The 5,246-nt window shown below is 44.2% G+C and overlaps 1 long non-coding RNA gene across 1 annotated transcript; it reads left to right on the top strand.

Moving 5' to 3' along the window:
- The first annotated feature begins 3,018 nt into the window (after positions 1 to 3,018).
- Positions 3,019 to 4,830, top strand: LOC132533118 (uncharacterized). Its single transcript, XR_009545001.1, has 2 exons — positions 3,019 to 3,321; positions 4,574 to 4,830. It is a non-coding gene; the product is annotated as an uncharacterized LOC132533118 (long non-coding RNA).
- The last annotated feature ends 416 nt before the right edge of the window (positions 4,831 to 5,246 follow it).

Here is a 5,246-nt window from a genome sequence, read left to right as displayed (position 1 = left end):
ACTCTTGGGGTTCAGGCGGTAGCTCAGTAGGTTAAGGGCACATGGTGCGAAGGGCAAGAACTAGCGTAAGGATCCCGGTTCGAGGCCCCCTTACCCCCCTGCTCCCCACCTGCAGGGAGGTCGCTTCACAAGTAGTGAAGCAGGTCTGCAGGTGACTACCTTTATCCCTTCATCTCTCCATTTTTCTCTGTCCTATCCAACAACAATGATAGCAATGACAACAACAACAATAATAACAACAATAATGATAAAAAAACAACAAGGGCAACAAAAGGGAAAAAATAGCCTTGAGGAGCAGTGGATTCATAGTGTAGGCACTGAGCCCCAGCAATAAGCCTGGAGGCAAAAAAAGAAGGAGAAGGAGAAGGAGGAGGAGAAGGAGGAGAAGTGAGACTCTCCTTTGATCTGGCAACTTCTCCCCTAGGGATTTACCCAAAGGGGAAAAAAAAAGCTATCTCAAGAGACCTGTGTACACCTGTATTCAGAGCAGCAGTTTGTTCTAGCCCAAACTTGGAAACAACCCAAATGCCCAACAACAGATGAGTGATTAAGAAAGTCCTGGACTGGGAGTCGGGCTGTAGCGCAGCGGGTTAAGCGCAGGTGGCGCAAAGCACAAGGACCGACATAAGGATCCCGGTTCGAACCCCGGCTCCCCACCTGCAGGGGAGTCGCTTCACAGGCGGTGAAGCAGGTCTGCAGGTGTCTATCTTTCTCTCCTCCTCTCTGTCTTCCCCTCCTCTCTCCATTTCTCTCTGTCCTATCCAACAATGACAACAACAATAATAATAACTACAACAATAAAACAACAAGGGCAACAAAAGGGAATAAATAAATAAAATAAATATTTAAAAAAAGATTTAAAAAAAAAAAGAAAGAAAGTCCTGGACTGTCTACACAGTAGAATACTACTCCACTGTAGAAAACAATGAAATCATCTCTGTTACTCCATCTAGGATGGCACTTAAAGGAATCCTGTTAAGTGAAATCAGTCAGAAGAAGAACAAATACTAGGTAATCTCACCTATAGGTGGAACTTAAGAAACAAGGGAAGAGTGAGAAATGTAAGGTGAAATTTCTGTTGAGAGTCATGTATTGCAGCAAAGCAAAGGACTCTGGGAAGGAAGAGATGGAAAGGGACAGAGAGGGTCCTGGGGACCCAGTGCATGATGCTGGAGAAAGACTTAAGTTGTTGGTGGAAGAGGTGTGCAGACACCTGTCAAAGGGAAATAAGAAAATCTCCACAAGACAACAAATAACCCCATCCAAAAATGGGGGGAGGACAGGGACAGAATATTCACCACAGAAGAGATCCAAAAGGCTGAGAAACACATGAAAAAATGCTCCAAGTCTCTGATTGTCAGAGAAATGCAAATCAAGATAACAATGAGATATCACTTCACTCCTGTGAGAATGTCAGACATCAGAAAAGGTAACAGCAGCAAATGCTGGAGAGGGTGTGAGGTCAAAGGAAACCTCCTGCACTGCTGGTGGGAATGTAAATTGGTCCAACCTCTGTGGAGAACAGTCTGGAGAACTCTCAGAAGGCTAGAAATGGACCTACCCTATGACCCTGCAATTCCCCTCCTGGGGATATATCCTAAGGAACCCAACACATCCATCCAAAAAGATCTGTGTACACATATGTTCTTGGCAGCACAATTTGTAATAGCCAAAACCTGGAAGCAACCCAGGTGTCCAACAACAGAGCAAGTTGTGGTATATATACACAATGGAATACTACTCAGCTATAAAAAATGGTGACTTCACTGTTTTCAGCCGATCTTGGATGGACCTTGAAAAATTCATAAAGCATAATCACTACAGAATTTTTCCACAAGTTAGGAAATCATGAAAAGCAAAGTGGAAATGACAACACAAATGCTAACATTTCACATCTTTTTTTTTTTTTTTGCCTCCAGGGTTATTGCTGGGGCTCTGTGCTAATCCACTACTTTTCGAGGCTATCTTCTTTCTGTTGTTGGTTGGATAGGACAGAAAGAAATTGAGAGAGATGGAGATGAGAGAGAGAGAGAAAGAGAGAAAGATAGACACCTGCAGACCTGCTTCACCACTTGTGAAGTGATCCCCCAACAGGTCGGGAGCTGGGGGCTTCGAACCAGGATCCTTGAGCTGGTCCTTGTGCTTTGTCCTATGTGTGCTTAACTTGCTGCACTCCCACCCAGCTCCTCACATCTGCCTCTCTCTGCACATCCATGCAGACATAATCTTTTAAAAAAATATTCATTTATTTTCCCTTTTGTAGCCCTTGTTGTTTTTTATTGTTGTAGTCATTGTAGTTATTATTGTTGTTGTTGGACAGGACAGAGAGAAATGGAGAGAGGAGGGACAGAGAGGGGTAGAGAAAGATAGACACCTGCAGACCTGCTTCACCGCCTGTGAAGCAACTCCCCTGCAGGTGGAGAGCCAGGGGCTCAAACCGGGATCCTTATGCTGGTCCTTGTGCATTGCGCCACCTGCACTTAACCCGTTGCGCTACTGCCTGACTCCCCAGACATAATCTTAACATTGGGACCATCCAGTATATACTTTTGGATCCTGCTTTCTCTTATTTTTATAGTGTAGGCATTCAGGAAAAAGATGTGAGAGTGTGACAGTTTCACAGGTCCTGAAATACACTTTTACTATCCTGGGGACTCTGCTTCCAATATGGAGGTTCATTATCAAAAGGCTGTGGGACAAAGTGATGGCACACCTGGTAGAATGAGCACATTGCTGTGCACAAAACCCCAGTTTAAGCCCCCGGTCTCCACTTGCAGGGGGACAGTTTCATAAGCAGGAAGCACTCTGTGTCTCTCCCTCTGTTTCCTTCTCAACTTCTCTCTGTCTCTATTTACAAAATACAGTAAATTTGGGGGGGCAGACAGGGAACAATGGCTGCTGAGAGAAGTAGATTTTTTATGTATAAGCTTTGAACCCCAGACATAAACCTAGTAGTAGTAAAAGAAGGAAGGAAGGAAAAAAAAAAAGGAAGAAAGAGAGAAGAGAGAAAGTAAATTTTTTTTGGTGAGGATGAAATGGAAACCAAATGAGGGTTTGGTTTCAATTTTGGCTTACTGTCCTGCATACCAGAAAGCCAAAAGCTATCACAGCAGAGTTTGCAAGAAGGGAAAAACTTTACTCCAATTCCAAATACATTGAAGGCAGGAGCAATGTTAAAGCCTCCCTTTCTGTCTCTCTGTTTCAGGAAATATTTGTACAGGTAAGGAAGACCTTGTGGACTGGCATAGGATCCCGGTTTGAGCCCCTGGCTCCCCACCTGCGGGGGGGGGTCACTTTACAAGCCGTGAAGCAGGTTTGTAGGTGTCTTTTTCTCCCCCTCTCTGCCTCCCCTCCTCTCTCAATTTCTCTCTGTCCTATTCAACAACAACAATACCAATGGCAAAAATAACAATAAGGACAACAACAAGGGCAACAAAATGGGAAAAAAAAAAATGGTCTCCAGGAGCAATGGATTCATAGTGCAGGTACCAAGCCCCAGCAATAACTCTGGAGAAAAAAAAGGAAAGAAAGAAAGAAAGGAAGAAATAACAAAAGAAAGAAAGGAAAAAAGGAGGACCTTGGAACTTCTGTCTTGTCTTTTTTTTAAAAAAAGCAGGAGGTGGGTTTCAGGACAAATAGGATGGAGGGATCTTGAGCAAAAACAGGAATTTGGCTTTAGGATAAATAGGATAGGGAACTCCAGGTCATCAAGGTCATAAGGCTTCCTGGATTATGATGTGTTTCTCTTCCTCTTTGTTTCCTCCTAACATATAATATGTAAGTGGGACATATAACATATAATATGTAAGTTTTTTTTTTAGCTTTTTTGAAAGTGGCAAACAGGAACTGAGGGGTGGAGGGTGTCTGAATGAATTTCTGCTTATTCCTTTCTGCCAAAACCGCTGAAGCATTTGCTTCTGCAAAGCAGCTCTTATAAAACAATTGTAAGGCTTGAGAGATAAGTCAGTGGGGCCTTGCCTCGCCAAATGTGCTTCTGGGGTTCAAACCCTAGCTCCACATGATGTGACAAAGCAACAGTGCAGTGGTTTCTCTCCCCCTTTGAAGCAAAAAAAAAAAAAAACAAACACAAAACAATGAAAAAGTTGGCTGGGATTGGTGACATCAAGCGTGGTGACATTCAAAGCCCCAGGTTCAATCCCCTGTATTACCATAAATCAGAGCTGAGCAGTGCTCTGGTAAAAACAAAACCAAACCGGTGTTATTTTTGTTTCTTCAAATGTATACATGTCAGATTGCTTTGTCCTTGTAAGGTTCTTGTTTCAAAGAAATATTTTAATTTTATTATTATTATTTTGGCCAGCTAACTGGGGGCATAAGCCCCTGCTCCTTGTGGTTTTTAGCACCAGCAATGCCATGAGGGAGTCCTGGGCTGCAAATGTGTGTTCCAGGTGACCACAGATGGAGGTCCAAGGTCAAGGACATGGCTAAATTTCTACGACAGCTTGCCACTAGCATTGGAAGTTAAGAGGTTTCCTGGGCTCACTAGGTGTCAGGAAGAAATGGGGAGGCAGTGTGGAACCAAATTAGGCAGTACTTATTACCTGTGCTCTAGGACCCAGATTCCAGGAAAACTTCAATGTCTTCTTCACAAAATTTCAAATGGTGCACATTCTACTGTCCTGGGGCACAAAAGACTTCCATGCCTGCAGCTCCAAGGTCCCAGATTCAATCCCCAGCACCTTCTCCAAATAAGCCAGAGTTGAAAAATAATAAATAAATAAATTTATTGTTCCTTAACTATTTGAGCGAGGTTTTTCAGAGTACTAGTTTCCCCTTCTTTAGCGAAAAAAATAAATGTCGCTTTAATTATGTGTGTGTATCCACTTCCTGCCTCATGGACCCCGGGAACTATTGCTAACAATTTTAGAACTGTTGGTATGCGCAGGGTAGAGTCCAGTCATCTCTGTTTGGACTGCAGGTTCTGGACACATTGCAAAAGCGGAAGAAAGAGATGCAAGGGCAGGGCAGAGCAGGGCGTCACGGAGCCCAGGCCCTTCGCCCTTCTGGGCTGTGGCTGGAGGCTGGAGGTCATTCCCCTGATGACTTTAGCTTTCAGTTGGGAGGAAGGACTCCTCTCAACTTCTACCTTTGGTTGGCAAGCAAGCAGTACGCATGCTCCCAGTAGCCCGGCTCCACTCCCGGGCTACTTCAGGCCTGGCAGTGCCATCAACAAACATGGCGCAGGTGGCCTCAGACAGTATACGTCACCACGCCCTACCTCGGCC

The sequence above is a fragment of the Erinaceus europaeus genome, chromosome 15 (assembly GCF_950295315.1).
Source record: "Erinaceus europaeus chromosome 15, mEriEur2.1, whole genome shotgun sequence".
NCBI classification, from domain to species: Eukaryota; Metazoa; Chordata; class Mammalia; order Eulipotyphla; family Erinaceidae; genus Erinaceus; species Erinaceus europaeus.
Note: the sequence above shows the minus strand (reverse complement) of the source record. Positions and strands in the feature narration are given on the sequence as shown.